The sequence below is a fragment of the Giraffa tippelskirchi genome, chromosome X (assembly GCF_054371585.1).
Source record: "Giraffa tippelskirchi isolate mGirTip1 chromosome X, T2T-mGirTip1v1.2.pri, whole genome shotgun sequence".
NCBI lineage: Eukaryota > Metazoa > Chordata > Mammalia > Artiodactyla > Giraffidae > Giraffa > Giraffa tippelskirchi.
This window is the reverse complement of record NC_137289.1, coordinates 37,375,416-37,402,405: the sequence shown is the minus strand read 5'-3', so window position 1 is coordinate 37,402,405 and position 26,990 is coordinate 37,375,416. Positions and strand designations below refer to the sequence as shown.

At 51.5% G+C, this 26,990-nt stretch overlaps 1 long non-coding RNA gene across 1 annotated transcript in view; it reads right to left on the bottom strand.

The window, feature by feature from the left end:
- Positions 1-26,990, bottom strand: part of LOC145536425 (uncharacterized) — a 325,058-nt gene that overhangs the window by 259,804 nt on the left and 38,264 nt on the right. Inside the window, exons 21-34 of the long non-coding RNA XR_014075840.1 lie at positions 26,679-26,794; positions 24,756-24,871; positions 22,833-22,948; positions 20,910-21,025; positions 18,987-19,102; positions 17,064-17,179; positions 15,141-15,256; positions 13,218-13,333; positions 11,295-11,410; positions 9,372-9,487; positions 7,449-7,564; positions 5,526-5,641; positions 3,652-3,767; positions 1,729-1,844 (exon numbers count right to left, since the gene is read on the bottom strand). This is a non-coding gene — a long non-coding RNA (uncharacterized LOC145536425). The remainder of the gene's footprint in view (positions 1-1,728; positions 1,845-3,651; positions 3,768-5,525; positions 5,642-7,448; positions 7,565-9,371; positions 9,488-11,294; positions 11,411-13,217; positions 13,334-15,140; positions 15,257-17,063; positions 17,180-18,986; positions 19,103-20,909; positions 21,026-22,832; positions 22,949-24,755; positions 24,872-26,678; positions 26,795-26,990) is intronic.

The window sequence follows — 26,990 nt, the reverse complement described above, 5'->3', positions numbered from 1 at the left end:
AAACGATAAGTAACCCACGAAAACAAAAAACACACCAGTCACCACAAAGTCCCATTAAGAGAAAACAAACCAAAACACCCGATCAAACCACACTACCTACCCCTAGGAGAAGTCAGCATAAATGTCTAGATGGTCTGGACCTTATACTGCAAACCCACTGTGATGTAACTCACTGTAACCATTTAGACTCAGTGTTGTGGACTGAGGCTGCGGTCTAACATACCGATGCCCTTTTCTGCTCACCTACACTACCGGCCCTGAGGTTTCCGAAAAGAATAACCTGTTAGCCCTGCATGCACAGATACACAAACGTTCTCCCGCTCAGCACTTAATTGATTCCCATGAGGGATGAGTGTCCTGGCAGAAGGGACACATGACATAAGTCTAGGGTTTGTTCAGCACACTCAGTCACCTAGCTAGAAACAAGTTACCAAAGTGGACGGAGCCACTTAAGTAAGAGTGCTCTGTGGGGACCAATGTCTACACCTATTGCAAAAGGACCCATTATGACAGGAGCACACACTACGATGCACGGCTAGAACCTGGATGTAGTCCACGTGGCAAGGTTTTTCAACCAAACCCTAATTCGTGAATCATCCAGGTAATTCTGATCCTAACCCTCATCAGTAACAACAAAGTGACAGAATCCATCACTTCCCGGTCTCCCCAGGAGGCAGCAGCCAGGCCACTCGCCTCAGAGTCCCAGAGACTGCTGTGGACATGGACCCAGAGCTGGACGGCTCCTCTGGATGCCCTTCTCCCTATGGTCTTCCAGCCCTGGAGAGCCCCCGAAAGAGGACACAGGTCTTTCCCCAACATTCCAGTGGAGCCAACCCAGCTGGCAGAGTTTGGAAGGTGTTTTTGGCTACCATGGGCCTTTCTGAACACGCAAAGGGCGGAGGGAGGTGCCCAGCTCCAGAGGGTGGCTGGCATTTCTGGAGCAACACTGCCAGCAAGCGGAACCATTTTGAGCAAGGCGTGCAGGCCCTTCCTGCGGATCCTGCTGGGGGAAGGCCTGTGAAGAGAGGCCCTGGGGAGTGAGGGTTTCGAGCACTCAGAAGATCCTGGGCGAACCTGACTGCCTGGCACCTCACCAGAGCCGGTGTGGGAGCAACAGGTAGTGCTGTTTGGGCCCGGGCTCGCCCACCAAGGAGCCGCTGGCTGTCAAGCCCTCGGGGGCGTGCTGTCGGTGGCGGCCTTGTTCAGGAACAAGGCGCTGAAGCTCCTGCCGCCGGCCACCTGGCCCATCCTGCAGGAAGGCTACTTTGGTAGGTTTAGAAGGACTCAGGTTGCTGAACTAACCATGCCTTTGCTCAGTCTCAGCATTAAGGACGGACTTCCATGGAACCAGTAAAAACTGCACTAAAATACTTCAGAAAATCATCTTTCTGACCTGCAAAGGAGGAAAACCCAAAGTACACCTGGGAGTTCGCTTCCACACCCATCAGATGTGTGACATCGGCTCCAGGAAAATAATGGCCCTTGCCGGGCTTGAGTTTAAATGCAATTCGGGCACCTTTGAACTTGCAAAGGGTTGGTAGTTGAAGCAAACAGGGAAAACGTTTCTGATCATTACGATGATACAACTATGGCGACGAAGTATGCCTGAACACGCTACTAACCAGACAGTAACCCGAGAAGTTCAGTGAGAGACCTGCCCTGAGAGAGGTGCCTACTGTTCAGAAGCGGGTAACGGAACCAAAGCACAATGAGGGCTGTGTTACGTACCTATGAGACGTCTGAAATCAGTGTCTGCTCTTCGTCTGTGCCTCAACGCTGGCTCCACACCAAGGCAACATATGAGCCGTTGATCACTCTCTTTCATTATTTTAGCAAACCGCGACCTGAAGAGGAAAGAAAATACCGTTGAATACCTTTGCCACAGATGCAGATCAATATCCTTCAGGAAGAATTCGGCTTGAAAACGATAAGTAACCAACGAAAACAAAAAACACACCAGTCACCACAAAGTCCCATTTAGAGAAAACAAACCAAAACACCCGATCAAACCACACTACCTACCCCTAGGAGAAGTCAGCATAAATGTCTAGATGGTCTGGACCTTATACTGCAAACCCACTGTGATGTAACTCACTGTAACCATTTAGACTCAGTGTTGTGGACTGAGGCTGCGGTCTAACATACCGATGCCCTTTTCTGCTCACCTACACTACCGGCCCTGAGGTTTCCGAAAAGAATAACCTGTTAGCCCTGCATGCACAGATACACAAACGTTCTCCCGCTCAGCACTTAATTGATTCCCATGAGGGATGAGTGTCCTGGCAGAAGGGACACATGACATAAGTCTAGGGTTTGTTCAGCACACTCAGTCACCTAGCTAGAAACAAGTTACCAAAGTGGACGGAGCCACTTAAGTAAGAGTGCTCTGTGGGGACCAATGTCTACACCTATTGCAAAAGGACCCATTATGACAGGAGCACACACTACGATGCACGGCTAGAACCTGGATGTATTCCACGAGGCAAGGGTTTTCAACCAAACCCTAATTCGTGAATCATCCAGGTAATTCTGATCCTAACCCTCATCAGTAACAACAAAGTGACAGAATCCATCACTTCCCGGTCTCCCCAGGAGGCAGCGGCCAGGCCACTCGCCTCAGAGTCCCAGAGACTGCTGTGGACGTGGACCCAGAGCTGGACGGCTCCTCTGGATGCCCTTCTCCCTATGGTCTTCCAGCCCAGGAGAGCCCCCGAAAGAGGACACGGGTCTTTCCCCAACATTCCAGTGGAGCCAACCCAGCTGGCAGAGTTTGGAAGGTGTTTTTGGCTACCATGGGCCTTTCTGAACACGCAAAGGGCGGAGGGAGGCGCCCAGCTCCAGAGGGTGGCTGGCATTTCTGGAGCAACACTGCCAGCAAGCGGAACCATTTTGAGCAAGGCGTGCAGGCCCTTCCTGCGGATCCTGCTGGGGGAAGGCCTGTGAAGAGAGGCCCTGGGCAGTGAGGGTTTCGAGCACTCAGAAGATCCTGGGCGAACCTGACTGCCTGGCACCTCACCAGAGCCGGTGTGGGAGCAACAGGTAGTGCTGTTTGGGGCCGGGCTCGCCCACCAAGGAGCCCCTGGCTGTCAAGCCCTCGGGGGCGTGCTGTCCGTGGCGGCCATGTTCAGGAACAAGGCGCTGAAGCTCCTGCCGCCGGCCACCTGGCCCATCCTGCAGGAAGGCTACTTTGGTAGGTTTAGAAGGACTCAGGTTGCTGAACTAACCATGCCTTTGCTCAGTCTCAGCATTAAGGACGGACCTCCATGGAACCAGTATAAACTGCACTAAAATACTTCAGAAAATCATCTTTCTGACCTGCAAAAGAGGAAAACACAAAGTACACCTGGGATTTCGCTTCCACACCCATCAGATGTGTGACATCGGCTCCAGGAAAATAATGGCCCTTGCCGGGCTTGAGTTTAAATGGAATTCGGGCACCTTTGAACTTGCAAATGGTTGATAGTTGAAGCAAACAGGGAAAACGTTTCTGATCAATACGATGATACAACTATGGCGACGAAGTATGCCTGAACACGCTACTAACCAGACAGTAACCCGAGAAGTTCAGTGAGAGACCTGCCCTGAGAGAGGTGCCTACTGTACAGAAGCGGGTAACGGAACCAAAGCACAACTGAGGGCTGTGTTACGTACCTATGAGACGTCTGAAATCAGTGTCTGCTCTTCGTCTGTGCCTCAACGCTGGCTTCACACCAAGGCAACATATGAGCCGTTGATCACTCTCTTTCATTATTTTAGCAAACCGCGACCTGAAGAGGAAACAAAATACCGTTGAATACCTTTGCCACAGATGCAGATCAATATCCTTCAGGAAGAATTCGGCTTGAAAACGATAAGTAACCAACGAAAACAAAAAACACACCAGTCACCACAAAGTCCCATTAAGCGAAAACAAACCAAAACACCCGATCAAACCACACTACCTACCCCTAGGAGAAGTCAGCATAAATGTCTAGATGGTCTGGACCTTATACTGCAAACCCACTGTGATGTAACTCACTGTAACCATTTAGACTCAGTGTTGTGGACTGAGGCTGCGGTCTAACATACCGATGCCCTTTTCTGCTCACCTACACTACCGGCCCTGAGGTTTCCGAAAAGAATAACCTGTTAGCCCTGCATGCACAGATACACAAACGTTCTCCCGCTCAGCACTTAATTGATTCCCATGAGGGATGAGTGTCCTGGCCGAAGGGACACATGACATAAGTCTAGGGTTTGTTCAGCACACTCAGTCACCTAGTTAGAAACAAGTTACCAAAGTGGACGGAGCCACTTAAGTAAGAGTGCTCTGTGGGGACCAATGTCTACACCTATTGCAAAAGGACCCATTATGACAGGAGCACACACTACGATGCACGGCTAGAACCTGGATGTATTCCACGTGGCAAGGGTTTTCAACCAAACCCTAATTCGTGAATCATCCAGGTAATTCTGATCCTAACCCTCATCAGTAACAACAAAGTGACAGAATCCATCACTTCCCGGTCTCCCCAGGAGGCAGCGGCCAGGCCACTCGCCTCAGAGTCCCAGAGACTGCTGTGGACGTGGACCCAGAGTTGGACGGCTCCTCTGGATGCCCTTTTCCCTATGGTCTTCCAGCCCAGGAGAGCCCCCGAAAGAGGACACGGGTCTTTCCCCAACATTCCAGTGGAGCCAACCCAGCTGGCAGAGTTTGGAAGGTGTTTTTGGCTACCATGGGCCTTTCTGAACACGCAAAGGGCGGAGGGAGGCGCCCAGCTCCAGAGGGTGGCTGGCATTTCTGGAGCAACACTGCCAGCAAGCGGAACCATTTTGAGCAAGGCGTGCAGGCCCTTCCTGCGGATCCTGCTGGGGGAAGGCCTGTGAAGAGAGGCCCTGGGGAGTGAGGGTTTCGAGCACTCAGAAGATCCTGGGTGAACCTGACTGCCTGGCACCTCACCAGAGCCGGTGTGGGAGCAACAGGTAGTGCTGTTTGGGGCCGGGCTCGCCCAACGAGGAGCCCCTGGCTGTCAAGCCCTCGGGGGCGTGGTGTCGGTGGCGGCCATGTTCAGGAACAAGGCCCTGAAGCTCCTGCCACCGGCCACCTGGCCCATCCTGCAGGAAGGTTGCTCAGTCTCAGCATTAAGGACAGACCTCCATGGAACCAGTATAAACTGCACTAAAATACTTCAGAAAATCATCTTTCTGACCTGCAAAGGAGGAAAACACAAAGTACATCTGGGAGTTCTCTTCCACAACCATCAGATGTGTGACATCGGCTCCAGGAAAATAATGGCCCTTGCCGGGCTTGAGTTTAAATGGAATTCGGGCACCTTTGAACTTGCAAATGGTTGATAGTTGAAGCAAACAGGGAAAACGTTTCTGACAATTACGATGATACAACTGTGGCGACGAACAATGCCTGAACACGCTAGTAACCAGACAGTAACCCGAGATGTTCGGTGAGAGACCCGCCCCGAGAGAGGTGCCTACTGTTCAGAAGCGGGTAACGGAACCAAAGCACAACTGAGGGCTGTGTTACGTACCTATGAGACGTCTGAAATCAGTGTCTGCTCTTCGTCTGTGCCTCAACGCTGGCTCCACACCAAGGCAACAAATGAGCCGTTGATCACTCTCTTTCATTATTTTAGGAAACCGCGACCTGAAAAGGAAAGAAAATACCGTTGAATACCTTTGCCACAGATGCAGATCAATATCCTTCAGGAAGAATTCGGTTTGAAAACGATAAGTAACCCACGAAAACAAAAAACACACCAGTCACCACAAAGTCCCATTAAGAGAAAACAAACCAAAACACCCGATCAAACCACACTACCTACCCCTAGGAGAAGTCAGCATAAATATCTAGATGGTCTGGACCTTATACTGCAAACCCACTGTGATGTAACTCACTGTAACCATTTAGACTCAGTGTTGTGGACTGAGGCTGCGGTCTAACATACCGATGCCCTTTTCTGCTCACCTACACTACCGGCCCTGAGGTTTCCGAAAAGAATAACCTGTTAGCCCTGCATGCACAGATACACAAACGTTCTCCCGCTCAGCACTTAATTGATTCCCATGAGGGATGAGTGTCCTGGCAGAAGGGACACATGACATAAGTCTAGGGTTTGTTCAGCACACTCAGTCACCTAGCTAGAAACAAGTTACCAAAGTGGACGGAGCCACTTAAGTAAGAGTGCTCTGTGGGGACCAATGTCTACACCTATTGCAAAAGGACCCATTATGACAGGAGCACACACTACGATGCACGGCTAGAACCTGGATGTATTCCACGTGGCAAGGGTTTTCAACCAAACCCTAATTCGTGAATCATCCAGGTAATTCTGATCCTAACCCTCATCAGTAACAACAAAGTGACAGAATCCATCACTTCCCGGTCTCCCCAGGAGGCAGCGGCCAGGCCACTCGCCTCAGAGTCCCAGAGACTGCTGTGGACGTGGACCCAGAGTTGGACGGCTCCTCTGGATGCCCTTTTCCCTATGGTCTTCCAGCCCAGGAGAGCCCACGAAAGAGGACACGGGTCTTTCCCCAACATTCCAGTGGAGCCAACCCAGCTGGCAGAGTTTGGAAGGTGTTTTTGGCTACCATGGGCCTTTCTGAACACGCAAAGGGCGGAGGGAGGCGCCCAGCTCCAGAGGGTGGCTGGCATTTCTGGAGCAACACTGCCAGCAAGCGGAACCATTTTGAGCAAGGCGTGCAGGCCCTTCCTGCGGATCCTGCTGGGGGAAGGCCTGTGAAGAGAGGCCCTGGGGAGTGAGGGTTTCGAGCACTCAGAAGATCCTGGGCGAACCTGACTGCCTGGCACCTCACCAGAGCCGGTGTGGGAGCAACAGGTAATGCTGTTTGGGGCCAGGCTCGCCCACCAAGGAGCCCCTGGCTGTCAAGCCCTCGGGGGCGTGCTGTCGGTGGCGGCCATGTTCAGGAACAAGGCGCTGAAGCTCGTGCCGCCGGCCACCTGGCCCATCCTGCAGGAAGGCTACTTCGGTAGGTTTAGAAGGACTCAGGTTGCTGAACTAACCATGCCTTTGCTCAGTCTCAGCATTAAGGACGGACCTCCATGGAACCAGTATAAACTGCACTAAAATACTTCAGAAAATCATCTTTCTGACCTGCAAAGGAGGAAAACACAAAGTACACCTGGGAGTTCGCTTCCACACCCATCAGATGTGTGACATCGGCTCCAGGAAAATAATGGCCCTTGCCGGGCTTGAGTTGAAATGCAATTCGGGCACCTTTGAACTTGCAAATGGTTGGTAGTTGAAGCAAACAGGGAAAACGTTTCTGATCATTACGATGATACAACTATGGCGACGAAGTATGCCTGAACACGCTACTAACCAGACAGTAACCCGAGAAGTTCAGTGAGAGACCTGCCCTGAGAGAGGTGCCTACTCTTCAGAAGCGGGTAACGGAACCAAAGCACAACTGAGGGCTGTGTTACGTACCTATGAGACGTCTGAAATCAGTGTCTGCTCTTCGTCTGTGCCTCAACGCTGGCTCCACACCAAGGCAACATATGAGCCGTTGATCACTCTCTTTCATTATTTTAGCAAACCGCGACCTGAAGAGGAAAGAAAATACCGTTGAATACCTTTGCCACAGATGCAGATCAATATCCTTCAGGAAGAATTCGGCTTCAAAACGATAAGTAACCAACGAAAACAAAAAACACACCAGTCACCACAAAGTCCCATTAAGAGAAAACAAACCAAAACACCCGATAAAACGACACTACCTACCCCTAGGAGAAGTCAGCATAAATGTCTAGATGGTCTGGACCTTATACTGCAAACCCACTGTGATGTAACTCACTGTAACCATTTAGACTCAGTGTTGTGGACTGAGGCTGCGGTCTAACATACCGATGCCCTTTTCTGCTCACCTACACTACCGGCCCTGAGGTTTCCGAAAAGAATAACCTGTTAGCCCTGCATGCACAGATACACAAACGTTCTCCCGCTCAGCACTTAATTGATTCCCATGAGGGATGAGTGTCCTGGCAGAAGGGACACATGACATAAGTCTAGGGTTTGTTCAGCACACTCAGTCACCTAGCTAGAAACAAGTTACCAAAGTGCACGGAGCCACTTAAGTAAGAGTGCTCTGTGGGGACCAATGTCTACACCTATTGCAAAAGGACCCATTATGACAGGAGCACACACTACGATGCACGGCTAGAACCTGGATGTATTCCACGTGGCAAGGGTTTTCAACCAAACCCTAATTCGTGAATCATCCAGGTAATTCTGATCCTAACCCTCATCAGTAACAACAAAGTGACAGAATCCATCACTTCCCGGTCTCCCCAGGAGGCAGCGGCCAGGCCACTCGCCTCAGAGTCCCAGAGACTGCTGTGGACGTGGACCCAGAGCTGGACGGCTCCTCTGGATGCCCTTCTCCCTATGGTCTTCCAGCCCAGGAGAGCCCCCGAAAGAGGACACGGGTCTTTCCCCAACATTCCAGTGGAGCCAACCCAGCTGGCAGAGTTTGGAAGGTGTTTTTGGCTACCATGGGCCTTTCTGAACACGCAAAGGGCGGAGGGAGGCGCCCAGCTCCAGAGGGTGGCTGGCATTTCTGGAGCAACACTGCCAGCAAGCGGAACCATTTTGAGCAAGGCGTGCAGGCCCTTCCTGCGGATCCTGCTGGGGGAAGGCCTGTGAAGAGAGGCCCTGGGGAGTGAGGGTTTCGAGCACTCAGAAGATCCTGGGCGAACCTGACTGCCTGGCACCTCACCAGAGCCGGTGTGGGAGCAACAGGTAGTGCTGTTTGGGGCCGGGCTCGCCCACCAAGGAGCCCCTGGCTGTCAAGCCCTCGGGGGCATGCTGTCGGTGGCGGCCATGTTCAGGAACAAGGCGCTGAAGCTCCTGCCGCCGGACACCTGGCCCATCCTGCAGGAAGGCTACTTTGGTAGGTTTAGAAGGACTCAGGTTGCTGAACTAACCATGCCTTTGCTCAGTCTCAGCATTAAGGACGGACCTCCATGGAACCAGTATAAACTGCACTAAAATACTTCAGAAAATCATCTTTCTGACCTGCAAAGGAGGAAAACACAAAGTACATCTGGGAGTTCTCTTCCACAACCATCAGATGTGTGACATCGGCTCCAGGAAAATAATGGCCCTTGCCGGGCTTGAGTTTAAATGGAATTCGGGCACCTTTGAACTTGCAAATGGTTGATAGTTCAAGCAAACAGGGAAAACGTTTCTGACCATTACGATGATACAACTGTGGCGACGAACAATGCCTGAACACGCTAGTAACCAGACAGTAACCCGAGAAGTTCGGTGAGAGACCCGCCCCGAGAGAGGTGCCTACTGTTCAGAAGCGGGTAACGGAACCAAAGCACAACTGAGGGCTGTGTTACGTACCTATGAGACGTCTGAAATCAGTGTCTGCTCTTCGTCTGTGCCTCAACGCTGGCTCCACACCAAGGCAACAAATGAGCCGTTGATCACTCTCTTTCATTATTTTAGGAAACCGCGACCTGAAAAGGAAAGAAAATACCGTTGAATACCTTTGCCACAGATGCAGATCAATATCCTTCAGGAAGAATTCGGTTTGAAAACGATAAGTAACCCACGAAAACAAAAAACACACCAGTCACCACAAAGTCCCATTAAGAGAAAACAAACCAAAACACCCGATCAAACCACACTACCTACCCCTAGGAGAAGTCAGCATAAATATCTAGATGGTCTGGACCTTATACTGCAAACCCACTGTGATGTAACTCACTGTAACCATTTAGACTCAGTGTTGTGGACTGAGGCTGCGGTCTAACATACCGATGCCCTTTTCTGCTCACCTACACTACCGGCCCTGAGGTTTCCGAAAAGAATAACCTGTTAGCCCTGCATGCACAGATACACAAACGTTCTCCCGCTCAGCACTTAATTGATTCCCATGAGGGATGAGTGTCCTGGCAGAAGGGACACATGACATAAGTCTAGGGTTTGTTCAGCACACTCAGTCACCTAGCTAGAAACAAGTTACCAAAGTGCACGGAGCCACTTAAGTAAGAGTGCTCTGTGGGGACCAATGTCTACACCTATTGCAAAAGGACCCATTATGACAGGAGCACACACTACGATGCACGGCTAGAACCTGGATGTATTCCACGTGGCAAGGGTTTTCAACCAAACCCTAATTCGTGAATCATCCAGGTAATTCTGATCCTAACCCTCATCAGTAACAACAAAGTGACAGAATCCATCACTTCCCGGTCTCCCCAGGAGGCAGCGGCCAGGCCACTCGCCTCAGAGTCCCAGAGACTGCTGTGGACGTGGACCCAGAGTTGGACGGCTCCTCTGGATGCCCTTTTCCCTATGGTCTTCCAGCCCAGGAGAGCCCACGAAAGAGGACACGGGTCTTTCCCCAACATTCCAGTGGAGCCAACCCAGCTGGCAGAGTTTGGAAGGTGTTTTTGGCTACCATGGGCCTTTCTGAACACGCAAAGGGCGGAGGGAGGCGCCCAGCTCCAGAGGGTGGCTGGCATTTCTGGAGCAACACTGCCAGCAAGCGGAACCATTTTGAGGAAGGCGTGCAGGCCCTTCCTGCGGATCCTGCTGGGGGAAGGCCTGTGAAGAGAGGCCCTGGGGAGTGAGGGTTTCGAGCACTCAGAAGATCCTGGGCGAACCTGACTGCCTGGCACCTCACCAGAGCCGGTGTGGGAGCAACAGGTAATGCTGTTTGGGGCCAGGCTCGCCCACGAAGGAGCCCCTGGCTGTCAAGCCCTCGGGGGCGTGCTGTCGGTGGCGGCCATGTTCAGGAACAAGGCGCTGAAGCTCGTGCCGCCGGCCACCTGGCCCATCCTGCAGGAAGGCTACTTCGGTAGGTTTAGAAGGACTCAGGTTGCTGAACTAACCATGCCTTTGCTCAGTCTCAGCATTAAGGACGGACCTCCATGGAACCAGTATAAACTGCACTAAAATACTTCAGAAAATCATCTTTCTGACCTGCAAAGGAGGAAAACACAAAGTACACCTGGGAGTTCGCTTCCACACCCATCAGATGTGTGACATCGGCTCCAGGAAAATAATGGCCCTTGCCGGGCTTGAGTTTAAATGCAATTCGGGCACCTTTGAACTTGCAAATGGTTGGTAGTTGAAGCAAACAGGGAAAACGTTTCTGATCATTACGATGATACAACTATGGCGACGAAGTATGCCTGAACACGCTACTAACCAGACAGTAACCCGAGAAGTTCAGTGAGAGACCTGCCCTGAGAGAGGTGCCTACTCTTCAGAAGCGGGTAACGGAACCAAAGCACAACTGAGGGCTGTGTTACGTACCTATGAGACGTCTGAAATCAGTGTCTGCTCTTCGTCTGTGCCTCAACGCTGGCTCCACACCAAGGCAACATATGAGCCGTTGATCACTCTCTTTCATTATTTTAGCAAACCGCGACCTGAAGAGGAAAGAAAATACCGTTGAATACCTTTGCCACAGATGCAGATCAATATCCTTCAGGAAGAATTCGGCTTCAAAACGATAAGTAACCAACGAAAACAAAAAACACACCAGTCACCACAAAGTCCCATTAAGAGAAAACAAACCAAAACACCCGATCAAACGACACTACCTACCCCTAGGAGAAGTCAGCATAAATGTCTAGATGGTCTGGACCTTATACTGCAAACCCACTGTGATGTAACTCACTGTAACCATTTAGACTCAGTGTTGTGGACTGAGGCTGCGGTCTAACATACCGATGCCCTTTTCTGCTCACCTACACTACCGGCCCTGAGGTTTCCGAAAAGAATAACCTGTTAGCCCTGCATGCACAGATACACAAACGTTCTCCCGCTCAGCACTTAATTGATTCCCATGAGGGATGAGTGTCCTGGCAGAAGGGACACATGACATAAGTCTAGGGTTTGTTCAGCACACTCAGTCACCTAGCTAGAAACAAGTTACCAAAGTGCACGGAGCCACTTAAGTAAGAGTGCTCTGTGGGGACCAATGTCTACACCTATTGCAAAAGGACCCATTATGACAGGAGCACACACTACGATGCACGGCTAGAACCTGGATGTATTCCACGAGGCAAGGGTTTTCAACCAAACCCTAATTCGTGAATCATCCAGGTAATTCTGATCCTAACCCTCATCAGTAACAACAAAGTGACAGAATCCATCACTTCCCGGTCTCCCCAGGAGGCAGCGGCCAGGCCACTCGCCTCAGAGTCCCAGAGACTGCTGTGGACGTGGACCCAGAGCTGGACGGCTCCTCTGGATGCCCTTCTCCCTATGGTTTTCCAGCCCAGGAGAGCCCCCGAAAGAGGACACGGGTCTTTCCCCAACATTCCCGTGGAGCCAACCCAGCTGGCAGAGTTTGGAAGGTGTTTTTGGCTACCATGGGCCTTTCTGAACACGCAAAGGGCGGAGGGAGGCGCCCAGCTCCAGAGGGTGGCTGGCATTTCTGGAGCAACACTGCCAGCAAGCGGAACCATTTTGAGCAAGGCGTGCAGGCCCTTCCTGCGGATCCTACTGGGGGAAGGCCTGTGAAGAGAGGCCCTGGGGAGTGAGGGTTTCGAGCACTCAGAAGATCCTGGGCGAACCTGACTGCCTGGCACCTCACCAGAGCCGGTGTGGGAGCAACAGGTAGTGCTGTTTGGGGCCGGGCTCGCCCACCAAGGAGCCCCTGGCTGTCAAGCCCTCGGGGGCGTGCTGTCCGTGGCGGCCATGTTCAGGAACAAGGCGCTGAAGCTCCTGCCGCCGGCCACCTGGCCCATCCTGCAGGAAGGCTACTTTGGTAGGTTTAGAAGGACTCAGGTTGCTGAACTAACCATGCCTTTGCTCAGTCTCAGCATTAAGGACGGACCTCCAACGAACCAGTATAAACTGCACTAAAATACTTCAGAAAATCATCTTTCTGACCTGCAAAGGAGGAAAACACAAAGTACACCTGGGAGTTCGCTTCCACACCCATCAGATGTGTGACATCGGCTCCAGGAAAATAATGGCCCTTGCCGGGCTTGAGTTTAAATGCAATTCGGGCACCTTTGAACTTGCAAAGGGTTGGTAGTTGAAGCAAACAGGGAAAACGTTTCTGATCATTACGATGATACAACTATGGCGACGAAGTATGCCTGAACACGATACTAACCAGACAGTAACCCGAGAAGTTCAGTGAGAGACCTGCCCTGAGAGAGGTGCCTACTGTTCAGAAGCGGGTAACGGAACCAAAGCACAACTGAGGGCTGTGTTACGTACCTATGAGACGTCTGAAATCAGTGTCTGCTCTTCGTCTGTGCCTCAACGCTGGCTCCACACCAAGGCAACATATGAGCCGTTTATCACTCTCTTTCATTATTTTAGCAAACCGCGACCTGAAGAGGAAAGAAAATACCGTTGAATACCTTTGCCACAGATGCAGATCAATATCCTTCAGGAAGAATTCGGCTTCAAAACGATAAGTAACCAACGAAAACAAAAAACACACCAGTCACCACAAAGTCCCATTAAGAGAAAACAAACCAAAACACCCGATCAAACCACACTACCTACCCCTAGGAGAAGTCAGCATAAATGTCTAGATGGTCTGGACCTTATACTGCAAACCCACTGTGATGTAACTCACTGTAACCATTTAGACTCAGTGTTGTGGACTGAGGCTGCGGTCTAACATACCGATGCCCTTTTCTGCTCACCTACACTACCGGCCCTGAGGTTTCCGAAAAGAATAACCTGTTAGCCCTGCATGTACAGATACACAAACGTTCTCCCGCTCAGCACTTAATTGATTCCCATGAGGGATGAGTGTCCTGGCAGAAGGGACACATGACATAAGTCTAGGGTTTGTTCAGCACACTCAGTCACCTAGCTAGAAACAAGTTACCAAAGTGGACGGAGCCACTTAAGTAAGAGTGCTCTGTGGGGACCAATGTCTACACCTATTGCAAAAGGACCCATTATGACAGGAGCACACACTACGATGCACGGCTAGAACCTGGATGTATTCCACGAGGCAAGGGTTTTCAACCAAACCCTAATTCGTGAATCATCCAGGTAATTCTGATCCTAACCCTCATCAGTAACAACAAAGTGACAGAATCCATCACTTCCCGGTCTCCCCAGGAGGCAGCGGCCAGGCCACTCGCCTCAGAGTCCCAGAGACTGCTGTGGACGTGGACCCAGAGTTGGACGGCTCCTCTGGATGCCCTTTTCCCGATGGTCTTCCAGCCCAGGAGAGCCCCCGAAAGAGGACACGGGTCTTTCCCCAACATTCCAGTGGAGCCAACCCAGCTGGCAGAGTTTGGAAGGTGTTTTTGGCTACCATGGGCCTTTCTGAACACGCAAAGGGTGGAGGGAGGCGCCCAGCTCCAGAGGGTGGCTGGCATTTCTGGAGCAACACTGCCAGCAAGCGGAACCATTTTGAGCAAGGCGTGCAGGCCCTTCCTGCGGATCCTGCTGGGGGAAGGCCTGTGAAGAGAGGCCCTGGGGAGTGAGGGTTTCGAGCACTCAGAAGATCCTGGGCGAACCTGACTGCCTGGCACCTCACCAGAGCCGGTGTGGGAGCAACAGGTAGTGCTGTTTGGGGCCGGGCTCGCCCACCAAGGAGCCCCTGGCTGTCAAGCCCTCGGGGGCGTGCTGTCGGTGGCGGCCATGTTCAGGAACAAGGCGCTGAAGCTCCTGCCGCCGGCCACCTGGCCCATCCTGCAGGAAGGCTACTTTGGTAGGTTTAGAAGGACTCAGGTTGCTGAACTAACCATGCCTTTGCTCAGTCTCAGCATTAAGGACGGACCTCCATGGAACCAGTATAAACTGCACTAAAATACTTCAGAAAATCATCTTTCTGACCTGCAAAGGAGGAAAACACAAAGTACACCTGGGAGTTCGCTTCCACACCCATCAGATATGTGACATCGGCTCCAGGAAAATAATGGCCCTTGCCGGGCTTGAGTTTAAATGCAATTCGGGCACCTTTGAACTTGCAAATGGTTGGTAGTTGAAGCAAACAGGGAAAACGTTTCTGATCATTACGATGATACAACTATGGCGACGAAGTATGCCTGAACACGCTACTAACCAGACAGTAACCCGAGAAGTTCAGTGAGAGACCTGCCCTGAGAGAGGTGCCTACTCTTCAGAAGCGGGTAACGGAACCAAAGCACAACTGAGGGCTGTGTTACGTACCTATGAGACGTCTGAAATCAGTGTCTGCTCTTCGTCTGTGCCTCAACGCTGGCTCCACACCAAGGCAACATATGAGCCGTTGATCACTCTCTTTCATTATTTTAGCAAACTGCGACCTGAAGAGGAAAGAAAATACCGTTGAATACCTTTGCCACAGATGCAGATCAATATCCTTCAGGAAGAATTCGGCTTCAAAACGATAAGTAACCAACGAAAACAAAAAACACACCAGTCACCACAAAGTCCCATTAAGAGAAAACAAACCAAAACACCCGATCAAACCACACTACCTACCCCTAGGAGAAGTCAGCATAAATGTCTAGATGGTCTGGACCTTATACTGCAAACCCACTGTGATGTAACTCACTGTAACCATTTAGACTCAGTGTTGAGGACTGAGGCTGCGGTCTAACATACCGATGCCCTTTTCTGCTCACCTACACTACCGGCCCTGAGGTTTCCGAAAAGAATAACCTGTTAGCCCTGCATGCACAGATACACAAACGTTCTCCCGCTCAGCACTTAATTGATTCCCATGAGGGATGAGTGTCCTGGCAGAAGGGACACATGACATAAGTCTAGGGTTTGTTCAGCACACTCAGTCACCTAGCTAGAAACAAGTTACCAAAGTGGACGGAGCCACTTAAGTAAGAGTGCTCTGTGGGGACCAATGTCTACACCTATTGCAAAAGGACCCATTATGACAGGAGCACACACTACGATGCACGGCTAGAACCTGGATGTAGTCCACGTGGCAAGGGTTTTCAACCAAACCCTAATTCGTGAATCATCCAGGTAATTCTGATCCTAACCCTCATCAGTAACAACAAAGTGACAGAATCCATCACTTCCCGGTCTCCCCAGGAGGCAGCGGCCAGGCCACTCGCCTCAGAGTCCCAGAGACTGCTGTGGACGTGGACCCAGAGCTGGACGGCTCCTCTGGATGCCCTTCTCCCTATGGTCTTCCAGCCCTGGAGAGCCCCCGAAAGAGGACACAGGTCTTTCCCCAACATTCCAGTGGAGCCAACCCAGCTGGCAGAGTTTGGAAGGTGTTTTTGGCTACCACGGGCCTTTCTGAACACGCAAAGGGCGGAGGGAGGCGCCCACCTCCAGAGGGTGGCTGGCATTTCTGGAGCAACACTGCCAGCAAGCGGAACCATTTTGAGCAAGGCGTGCAGGCCCTTCCTGCGGATCCTGCTGGGGGAAAGCCTGTGAAGAGAGGCCCTGGGGAGTGAGGGTTTCGAGCACTCAGAAGATCCTGGGCGAACCTGACTGCCTGGCACCTCACCAGAGCCGGTGTGGGAGCAGCAGGTAGTGCTGTTTGGGCCCGGGCTCGCCCACCAAGGAGCCCCTGGCTGTCAAGCCCTCGGGGGCGTGCTGTCGGTGGCGGCCATGTTCAGGAACAAGGCGCTGAAGCTCCTGCCGCCGGCCACCTGGCCCATCCTGCAGGAAGGCTACTTTGGTAGGTTTAGAAGGACTCAGGTTGCTGAACTAACCATGCCTTTGCTCAGTCTCAGCATTAAGGACGGACCTCCATGGAACCAGTATAAACTGCACTAAAATACTTCAGAAAATCATCTTTCTGACCTGCAAAGGAGGAAAACACAAAGTATACCTGGGAGTTCGCTTCCACACCCATCAGATGTGTGACATCGGCTCCGGGAAAATAATGGCCCTTGCCGGGCTTGAGTTTAAATGCAATTCGGGCACCTTTGAACTTGCAAAGGGTTGGTAGTTGAAGCAAACAGGGAAAAGGTTTCTGATCATTACGATGATACAACTATGGCGACGAAGTATGCCTGAACACGCTACTAACCAGACAGTAACCCGAGAAGTTCAGTGAGAGACCTGCCCTGAGAGAGGTGCCTACTCTTCAGAAGCGGGTAACGGAACCAAAGCACAACTGAGGGCTGTGTTACGTACCTATGAGACGTCTGAAATCAGTGTCTGCTCTTCGTCTGTGCCTCAACGCTGGCTCCACACCAAGGCAACATATGAGCCGTTGATCACTCTCTTTCATTATTTTAGCAAACCGCGACCTGAAGAGGAAAGAAAATACCGTTGAATACCTTTGCCACAGATGCAGATCAATATCCTTCAGGAAGAATTCGGCTTCAAAACGATAAGTAACCAACGAAAACAAAAAACACACCAGTCACCACAAAGTCCCATTAAGAGAAAACAAACCAAAACACCCGATCAAACCACACTACCTACCCTTAGGAGAAGTCAGCATAAATGTCTAGATGGTCTGGACCTTATACTGCAAACCCACTGTGATGTAACTCACTGTAACCATTTAGACTCAGTGTTGTGGACTGAGGCTGCGGTCTAACATACCGATGCCCTTTTCTGCTCACCTACACTACCGGCCCTGAGGTTTCCGAAAAGAATAACCTGTTAGCCCTGCATGTACAGATACACAAACGTTCTCCCGCTCAGCACTTAATTGATTCCCATGAGGGATGAGTGTCCTGGCAGAAGGGACACATGACATAAGTCTAGGGTTTGTTCAGCACACTCAGTCACCTAGCTAGAAACAAGTTACCAAAGTGGACGGAGCCACTTAAGTAAGAGTGCTCTGTGGGGACCAATGTCTACACCTATTGCAAAAGGACCCATTATGACAGGAGCACACACTACGATGCACGGCTAGAACCTGGATGTATTCCACGAGGCAAGGGTTTTCAACCAAACCCTAATTCGTGAATCATCCAGGTAATTCTGATCCTAACCCTCATCAGTAACAACAAAGTGACAGAATCCATCACTTCCCGGTCTCCCCAGGAGGCAGCGGCCAGGCCACTCGCCTCAGAGTCCCAGAGACTGCTGTGGACGTGGACCCAGAGCTGGACGGCTCCTCTGGATGCCCTTCTCCCTATGGTCTTCCAGCCCTGGAGAGCCCCCGAAAGAGGACACAGGTCTTTCCCCAACATTCCAGTGGAGCCAACCCAGCTGGCAGAGTTTGGAAGGTGTTTTTGGCTACCACGGGCCTTTCTGAACACGCAAAGGGCGGAGGGAGGCGCCCACCTCCAGAGGGTGGCTGGCATTTCTGGAGCAACACTGCCAGCAAGCGGAACCATTTTGAGCAAGGCGTGCAGGCCCTTCCTGCGGATCCTGCTGGGGGAAAGCCTGTGAAGAGAGGCCCTGGGGAGTGAGGGTTTCGAGCACTCAGAAGATCCTGGGCGAACCTGACTGCCTGGCACCTCACCAGAGCCGGTGTGGGAGCAGCAGGTAGTGCTGTTTGGGCCCGGGCTCGCCCACCAAGGAGCCCCTGGCTGTCAAGCCCTCGGGGGCGTGCTGTCGGTGGCGGCCATGTTCAGGAACAAGGCGCTGAAGCTCCTGCCGCCGGCCACCTGGCCCATCCTGCAGGAAGGCTACTTTGGTAGGTTTAGAAGGACTCAGGTTGCTGAACTAACCATGCCTTTGCTCAGTCTCAGCATTAAGGACGGACCTCCATGGAACCAGTATAAACTGCACTAAAATACTTCAGAAAATCATCTTTCTGACCTGCAAAGGAGGAAAACACAAAGTATACCTGGGAGTTCGCTTCCACACCCATCAGATGTGTGACATCGGCTCCGGGAAAATAATGGCCCTTGCCGGGCTTGAGTTTAAATGCAATTCGGGCACCTTTGAACTTGCAAAGGGTTGGTAGTTGAAGCAAACAGGGAAAAGGTTTCTGATCATTACGATGATACAACTATGGCGACGAAGTATGCCTGAACACGCTACTAACCAGACAGTAACCCGAGAAGTTCAGTGAGAGACCTGCCCTGAGAGAGGTGCCTACTCTTCAGAAGCGGGTAACGGAACCAAAGCACAACTGAGGGCTGTGTTACGTACCTATGAGACGTCTGAAATCAGTGTCTGCTCTTCGTCTGTGCCTCAACGCTGGCTCCACACCAAGGCAACATATGAGCCGTTGATCACTCTCTTTCATTATTTTAGCAAACCGCGACCTGAAGAGGAAAGAAAATACCGTTGAATACCTTTGCCACAGATGCAGATCAATATCCTTCAGGAAGAATTCGGCTTCAAAACGATAAGTAACCAACGAAAACAAAAAACACACCAGTCACCACAAAGTCCCATTAAGAGAAAACAAACCAAAACACCCGATCAAACCACACTACCTACCCTTAGGAGAAGTCAGCATAAATGTCTAGATGGTCTGGACCTTATACTGCAAACCCACTGTGATGTAACTCACTGTAACCATTTAGACTCAGTGTTGTGGACTGAGGCTGCGGTCTAACATACCGATGCCCTTTTCTGCTCACCTACACTACCGGCCCTGAGGTTTCCGAAAACAATAACCTGTTAGCCCTGCATGTACAGATACACAAACGTTCTCCCGCTCAGCACTTAATTGATTCCCATGAGGGATGAGTGTCCTGGCAGAAGGGACACATGACATAAGTCTAGGGTTTGTTCAGCACACTCAGTCACCTAGCTAGAAACAAGTTACCAAAGTGGACGGAGCCACTTAAGTAAGAGTGCTCTGTGGGGACCAATGTCTACACCTATTGCAAAAGGACCCATTATGACAGGAGCACACACTACGATGCACGGCTAGAACCTGGATGTATTCCACGAGGCAAGGGTTTTCAACCAAACCCTAATTCGTGAATCATCCAGGTAATTCTGATCCTAACCCTCATCAGTAACAACAAAGTGACAGAATCCATCACTTCCCGGTCTCCCCAGGAGGCAGCGGCCAGGCCACTCGCCTCAGAGTCCCAGAGACTGCTGTGGACGTGGACCCAGAGCTGGACGGCTCCTCTGGATGCCCTTCTCCCTATGGTCTTCCAGCCCTGGAGAGCCCCCGAAAGAGGACACAGGTCTTTCCCCAACATTCCAGTGGAGCCAACCCAGGTGGCAGAGTTTGGAAGGTGTTTTTGGCTACCATGGGCCTTTCTGAACACGCAAAGGGCGGAGGGAGGCCCCCAGCTCCAGAGGGTGGCTGGCATTTCTGGAGCAACACTGCCAGCAAGCGGAACCATTTTGAGCAAGGCGTGCAGGCCCTTCCTGCGGATCCTGCTGGGGGAAGGCCTGTGAAGAGAGGCCCTGGGGAGTGAGGGTTTCGAGCACTCAGAAGATCCTGGGCGAACCTGACTGCCTGGCACCTCACCAGAGCCGGTGTGGGAGCAACAGGTAGTGCTGTTTGGGGCCGGGCTCGCCCACCAAGGAGCCCCTGGCTGTCAAGCCCTCGGGGGCGTGCTGTCCGTGGCGGCCATGTTCAGGAACAAGGCGCTGAAGCTCCTGCCGCCGGCCACCTGGCCCATCCTGCAGGAAGGCTACTTTGGTAGGTTTAGAAGGACTCAGGTTGCTGAAGTAACCATGCCTTTGCTCAGTCTCAGCATTAAGGACGGACCTCCATGGAACCAGTATAAACTGCACTAAAATACTTCAGAAAATCATCTTTCTGACCTGCAAAGGAGGAAAACACAAAGTACACCTGGGAGTTCGCTTCCACACCCATCAGATATGTGACATCGGCTCCAGCAAAATAATGGCCCTTGCCGGGCTTGAGTTTAAATGCAATTCGGGCACCTTTGAACTTGCAAATGGTTGGTAGTTGAAGCAAACAGGGAAAACGTTTCTGATCATTACGATGATACAACTATGGCGACGAAGTATGCCTGAACACGCTACTAACCAGACAGTAACCCGAGAAGTTCAGTGAGAGACCTGCCCTGAGAGAGGTGCCTACTCTTCAGAAGCGGGTAACGGAACCAAAGCACAACTGAGGGCTGTGTTACGTACCTATGAGACGTCTGAAATCAGTGTCTGCTCTTCGTCTGTGCCTCAACGCTGGCTCCACACCAAGGCAACATATGAGCCGTTGATCACTCTCTTTCATTATTTTAGCAAACTGCGACCTGAAGAGGAAAGAAAATACCGTTGAATACCTTTGCCACAGATGCAGATCAATATACTTCAGGAAGAATTCGGCTTCAAAACGATAAGTAACCAACGAAAACAAAAAACACACCAGTCACCACAAAGTCCCATTAAGAGAAAACAAACCAAAACACCCGATCAAACCACACTACCTACCCCTAGGAGAACTCAGCATAAATGTCTAGATGGTCTGGACCTTATACTGCAAACCCACTGTGATGTAACTCACTGTAACCATTTAGACTCAGTGTTGAGGACTGAGGCTGCGGTCTAACATACCGATGCCCTTTTCTGCTCACCTACACTACCGGCCCTGAGGTTTCCGAAAAGAATAACCTGTTAGCCCTGCATGCACAGATACACAAACGTTCTCCCGCTCAGCACTTAATTGATTCCCATGAGGGATGAGTGTCCTGGCAGAAGGGACACATGACATAAGTCTAGGGTTTGTTCAGCACACTCAGTCACCTAGCTAGAAACAAGTTACCAAAGTGGACGGAGCCACTTAAGTAAGAGTGCTCTGTGGGGACCAATGTCTACACCTATTGCAAAAGGACCCATTATGACAGGAGCACACACTACGATGCACGGCTAGAACCTGGATGTAGTCCACGTGGCAAGGGTTTTCAACCAAACCCTAATTCGTGAATCATCCAGGTAATTCTGATCCTAACCCTCATCAGTAACAACAAAGTGACAGAATCCATCACTTCCCGGTCTCCCCAGGAGGCAGCAGCCAGGCCACTCGCCTCAGAGTCCCAGAGACTGCTGTGGACGTGGACCCAGAGCTGGACGGCTCCTCTGGATGCCCTTCTCCCTATGGTCTTCCAGCCCTGGAGAGCCCCCGAAAGAGGACACAGGTCTTTCCCCAACATTCCAGTGGAGCCAACCCAGCTGGCAGAGTTTGGAAGGTGTTTTTGGCTACCACGGGCCTTTCTGAACACGCAAAGGGCGGAGGGAGGCGCCCAGCTCCAGAGGGTGGCTGGCATTTCTGGAGCAACACTGCCAGCAAGCGGAACCATTTTGAGCAAGGCGTGCAGGCCCTTCCTGCGGATCCTGCTGGGGGAAAGCCTGTGAAGAGAGGCCCTGGGGAGTGAGGGTTTCGAGCACTCAGAAGATCCTGGGCGAACCTGACTGCCTGGCACCTCACCAGAGCCGGTGTGGGAGCAACTGGTAGTGCTGTTTGGGCCCGGGCTCGCCCACCAAGGAGCCCCTGGCTGTCAAGCCCTCGGGGGCGTGCTGTCGGTGGCGGCCATGTTCAGGAACAAGGCGCTGAAGCTCCTGCCGCCGGCCACCTGGCCCATCCTGCAGGAAGGCTACTTTGGTAGGTTTAGAAGGACTCAGGTTGCTGAACTAACCATGCCTTTGCTCAGTCTCAGCATTAAGGACGGACCTCCATGGAACCAGTATAAACTGCACTAAAATACTTCAGAAAATCATCTTTCTGACCTGCAAAGGAGGAAAACACAAAGTATACCTGGGAGTTAGCTTCCACACCCATCAGATGTGTGACATCGGCTCCGGGAAAATAATGGCCCTTGCCGGGCTTGAGTTTAAATGCAATTCGGGCACCTTTGAACTTGCAAAGGGTTGGTAGTTGAAGCAAACAGGGAAAACGTTTCTGATCATTACGATGATAAAACTATGGCGACGAAGTATGCCTGAACACGCTACTAACCAGACAGTAACCCGAGAAGTTCAGTGAGAGACCTGCCCTGAGAGAGGTGCCTAATCTTCAGAAGCGGGTAACGGAACCAAAGCACAACTGAGGGCTGTGTTACGTACCTATGAGACGTCTGAAATCAGTGTCTGCTCTTCGTCTGTGCCTCAACGCTGGCTCCACACCAAGGCAACATATGAGCCGTTGATCACTCTCTTTCATTATTTTAGCAAACCGCGACCTGAAGAGGAAAGAAAATACCGTTGAATACCTTTGCCACAGATGCAGATCAATATCCTTCAGGAAGAATTCGGCTTCAAAACGATAAGTAACCAACGAAAACAAAAAACACACCAGTCACCACAAAGTCCCATTAAGAGAAAACAAACCAAAACACCCGATCAAACCACACTACCTACCCCTAGGAGAAGTCAGCATAAATGTCTAGATGGTCTGGACCTTATACTGCAAACCCACTGTGATGTAACTCACTGTAACCATTTAGACTCAGTGTTGTGGACTGAGGCTGCGGTCTAACATACCGATGCCCTTTTCTGCTCACCTACACTACCGGCCCTGAGGTTTCCGAAAAGAATAACCTGTTAGCCCTGCATGTACAGATACACAAACGTTCTCCCGCTCAGCACTTAATTGATTCCCATGAGGGATGAGTGTCCTGGCAGAAGGGACACATGACATAAGTCTAGGGTTTGTTCAGCACACTCAGTCACCTAGCTAGAAACAAGTTACCAAAGTGGACGGAGCCACTTAAGTAAGAGTGCTCTGTGGGGACCCATGTCTACACCTATTGCAAAAGGACCCATTATGACAGGAGCACACACTACGATGCACGGCTAGAACCTGGATGTATTCCACGAGGCAAGGGTTTTCAACCAAACCCTAATTCGTGAATCATCCAGGTAATTCTGATCCTAACCCTCATCAGTAACAACAAAGTGACAGAATCCATCACTTCCCGGTCTCCCCAGGAGGCAGCGGCCAGGCCACTCGCCTCAGAGTCCCAGAGACTGCTGTGGACGTGGACCCAGAGCTGGACGGCTCCTCTGGATGCCCTTCTCCCTATGGTCTTCCAGCCCTGGAGAGCCCCCGAAAGAGGACACAGGTCTTTCCCCAACATTCCAGTGGAGCCAACCCAGGTGGCAGAGTTTGGAAGGTGTTTTTGGCTACCATGGGCCTTTCTGAACACGCAAAGGGCGGAGGGAGGCGCCCAGCTCCAGAGGGTGGCTGGCATTTCTGGAGCAACACTGCCAGCAAGCGGAACCATTTTGAGCAAGGCGTGCAGGCCCTTCCTGCGGATCCTGCTGGGGGAAGGCCTGTGAAGAGAGGCCCTGGGGAGTGAGGGTTTCGAGCACTCAGAAGATCCTGGGCGAACCTGACTGCCTGGCACCTCACCAGAGCCGGTGTGGGAGCAACAGGTAGTGCTGTTTGGGGCCGGGCTCGCCCACCAAGGAGCCCCTGGCTGTCAAGCCCTCGGGGGCGTGCTGTCCGTGGCGGCCATGTTCAGGAACAAGGCGCTGAAGCTCCTGCCGCCGGCCACCTGGCCCATCCTGCAGGAAGGCTACTTTGGTAGGTTTAGAAGGACTCAGGTTGCTGAACTAACCATGCCTTTGCTCAGTCTCAGCATTAAGGACGGACCTCCATGGAACCAGTATAAACTGCACTAAAATACTTCAGAAAATCATCTTTCTGACCTGCAAAGGAGGAAAACACAAAGTACACCTGGGAGTTCGCTTCCACACCCATCAGATGTGTGACATCGGCTCCGGGAAAATAATGGCCCTTGCCGGGCTTGAGTTTAAATGCAATTCGGGCACCTTTGAACTTGCAAAGGGTTGGTAGTTGAAGCAAACAGGGAAAACGTTTCTGATCATTACGATGATACAACTATGGCGACGAAGTATGCCTGAACACGATACTAACCAGACAGTAACCCGAGAAGTTCAGTGAGAGACCTGCCCTGAGAGAGGTGCCTACTGTTCAGAAGCGGGTAACGGAACCAAAGCACAACTGAGGGCTGTGTTACGTACCTATGAGACGTCTGAAATCAGTGTCTGCTCTTCGTCTGTGCCTCAACGCTGGCTCCACACCAAGGCAACATATGAGACGTTGATCACTCTCTTTCATTATTTTAGCAAACCGCGAGCTGAAGAGGAAAGAAAATACCATTGAATACCTTTGCCACAGATGCAGATCAATATCCTTCAGGAAGAATTCGGCTTGAAAACGATAAGTAACCAACAAAAACAAAAAACACACCAGTCACCACAAAGTCCCATTAGGAGAAAACAAACCAAAACACCCGATCAAACCACACTACCTACCCCTAGGAGAAGTCAGCATAAATGTCTAGATGGTCTGCACCTTATACTGCAAACCCACTGTGATGTAACTCACTGTAACCATTTAGCCTCAGTGTTGTGGACTGAGGCTGCGGTCTAACATACCGATGCCCTTTTCTGCTCACCTACACTACCGGCCCTGAGGTTTCCGAAAAGAATAACCTGTTAGCCCTGCATGTACAGATACACAAACGATCTCCCGCTCAGCACTTAATTGATTCCCATGAGGGATGAGTGTCCTGGCAGAAGGGACACATGACATAAGTCTAGGGTTTGTTCAGCACACTCAGTCACCTAGCTAGAAACAAGTTACCAAAGTGGACGGAGCCACTTAAGTAAGAGTGCTCTGTGGGGACCAATGTCTACACCTATTGCAAAAGGACCCATTATGACAGGAGCACACACTACGATGCACGGCTAGAACCTGGATGTATTCCACGAGGCAAGGGTTTTCAACCAAACCCTAATTCGTGAATCATCCAGGTAATTCTGATCCTAACCCTCATCAGTAACAACAAAGTGACAGAATCCATCACTTCCCGGTCTCCCCAGGAGGCAGCGGCCAGGCCACTCGCCTCAGAGTCCCAGAGACTGCTGTGGACGTGGACCCAGAGTTGGACGGCTCCTCTGGATGCCCTTTTCCCTATGGTCTTGCAGCCCAGGAGAGCCCCCGAAAGAGGACACGGGTCTTTCCCCAACATTCCAGTGGAGCCAACCCAGCTGGCAGAGTTTGGAAGGTGTTTTTGGCTACCATGGGCCTTTCTGAACACGCAAAGGGCGGAGGGAGGCGCCCAGCTCCAGAGGGTGGCTGGCATTTCTGGAGCAACACTGCCAGCAAGCGGAACCATTTTGAGCAAGGCGTGCAGGCCCTTCCTGCGGATCCTGCTGGGGGAAGGCCTGTGAAGAGAGGCCCTGGGGAGTGAGGGTTTCGAGCACTCAGAAGATCCTGGGCGAACCTGACTGCCTGGCACCTCACCAGAGCCGGTGTGGGAGCAACAGGTAGTGCTGTTTGGGGCCGGGCTCGCCCACCAAGGAGCCCCTGGCTGTCAAGCCCTCGGGGGCGTGCTGTCGGTGGCGGCCATGTTCAGGAACAAGGCACTGAAGCTCCTGCCGCCGGCCGCCTGGCCCATCCTGCAGGAAGGCTACTTCGGTAGGTTTAGAAGGACTCAGGTTGCTGAACTAACCATGCCTTTGCTCAGTCTCAGCATTAAGGACGGACCTCCATGGAACCAGTATAAACTGCACTAAAATACTTCAGAAAATCATCTTTCTGACCTGCAAAGGAGGAAAACACAAAGTACACCTGGGAGTTCGCTTCCACACCCATCAGATGTGTGACATCGGCTCCAGGAAAATAATGGCCCTTGCCGGGCTTGAGTTTAAATGCAATTCGGGCACCTTTGAACTTGCAAAGGGTTGGTAGTTGAAGCAAACAGGGAAAACGTTTCTGATCATTACGATGATACAACTATGGCGACGAAGTATGCCTGAACACGCTACTAACCAGACAGTAACCCGAGAAGTTCAGTGAGAGACCTGCCCTGAGAGAGGTGCCTACTGTTCAGAAGCGGGTAACGGAACCAAAGCACAACTGAGGGCTGTGTTACGTACCTATGAGACGTCTGAAATCAGTGTCTGCTCTTCGTCTGTGCCTCAACGCTGGCTCCACACCAAGGCAACATATGAGCCGTTGATCACTCTCTTTCATTATTTTAGCAAACCGCGACCTGAAGAGGAAAGAAAATACCGTTGAATACCTTTGCCACAGATGCAGATCAATATCCTTCAGGAAGAATTCGGCTTCAAAACGATAAGTAACCAACGAAAACAAAAAACACACCAGTCACCCCAATGTCCCATTAGGAGAAAACAAACCTAAACACCCGATCAAACCACACTACCTACCCCTAGGAGAAGTCAGCA